Genomic DNA, 1,537 nt, shown 5'->3' with positions numbered 1-1,537 from the left:
AAATTCTAACAAAAAAAATTCTAACAAAAAAAATTCGTAGTAATTGGATTTAATTTTGATTAATTTTTACAATCTCATGATTTTTTTCTTATTACTCACCAAGTGTTTGATGAAATGTTACTTTAGCTATAGAGGAGATTTTTCAATTCTTGACTTGGGGTTGAGTAATTAAGAATCCTTGAGTTATCAATATCCAATATTGATTGGTAATTGAGGGTTGTTAGTTGATTTGGTTTTCACTAACGCTAATCTTTTATCAAACTTAATTGATAAGTTGATTAGAATTTATGGATTGAGATCAATTATGTCTACTTGACTTTTCTCCGATGTTAGACGATGACGAAGTGAGAATAACTCTTAATAATTGTCATGTTTATGATTAATAACAAGGATAGGAAGGCTAAATCCTTAACCCTAGCGAAGACCTTTTAAATATTTGATTACCATCTCTTTTATTAATTCAATTCTCTTAGTTTTTTTAGTTTAATTCCATTGCTTTTCCTAGTGTAGTTACTTCTTAATTGTTACCATCTTAATTGCATACTTACTAGATAGTTATTTACTCACTTACTGCATTTACTTATTGCAATTTTGTTATTGATTACTCTTTAATTTATAGTCACCTTACCATTTCACATTCATATTCAAAACTCCCAAATTCCATAATCAATAATGTGCATTCAATTGCAAGTTTAAGGGAGAACGACCCGAGATTCAACTTTCGGTTATTGATTGGATTTTTGTGATAACCTTTTAAACTTTGATTGTGAGTTGGTTACTGATTTAGACTATACTTACGACGTAATTGAATTTTAAAATTGGTGAATTTCTAAACCGGTGATTAGCCCGCGTCAATAAACACAGAACACAATATGATATGAAATATGCGGACATACAAATTTTAAATTCTTATAAGATACGAAAACACGATATATATATATATATATATATATATAATATAATATAATGCTAATACTAGAGTTTGGTGTTCAATTTTTATAGACACTATTTGCCCTCAAATAATTCATTTTACAAATCAAATTTATGGACAAAATAGTAATAATATATTTTTATTTTTTAATTAAAAAATCATTAACCCACGAAAGAGTTAAATAACTACTGAAATCGTGAGGAAATTAAATAACTACTCCACTTATAAACATTCCTCACTATTGTCAATCCTTTTTTTCTGCATCTTACTATCTTTTAGTTCTGACATGCATTTATTAAGAAAGGGAGTTGATACAATTTTTATGCCAACTCCATTGCCAAACAAAGGTATCTATATTCTACCTTTTGAAAAATATAGGAATAGAAACACACAATAATGAAACTGGTCCAAATAATAGATGTCATGATCATATAAGTGGTTGGTATTTTATATTCACGGTTTATTTTATTTTTGAGTATTTATTTCTAATTTTTAAAAGAAAATTCAAAGGACAAGTACTCTTTATCTTATTCCATTTTTACATATAAAGTTTGTATTTTTTTTTGTATAACTGTAGATCGAACACTACTGTTCAATATCTCAACA

The sequence above is a fragment of the Arachis ipaensis genome, chromosome B3 (assembly GCF_059453495.1).
Source record: "Arachis ipaensis isolate K30076 ecotype BB chromosome B3, ASM5945349v1, whole genome shotgun sequence".
In the NCBI taxonomy this organism is placed as follows: domain Eukaryota; kingdom Viridiplantae; phylum Streptophyta; class Magnoliopsida; order Fabales; family Fabaceae; genus Arachis; species Arachis ipaensis.
The sequence above is the reverse complement of the archived record's forward strand: the minus strand, read 5'-3'. Positions refer to the sequence as shown.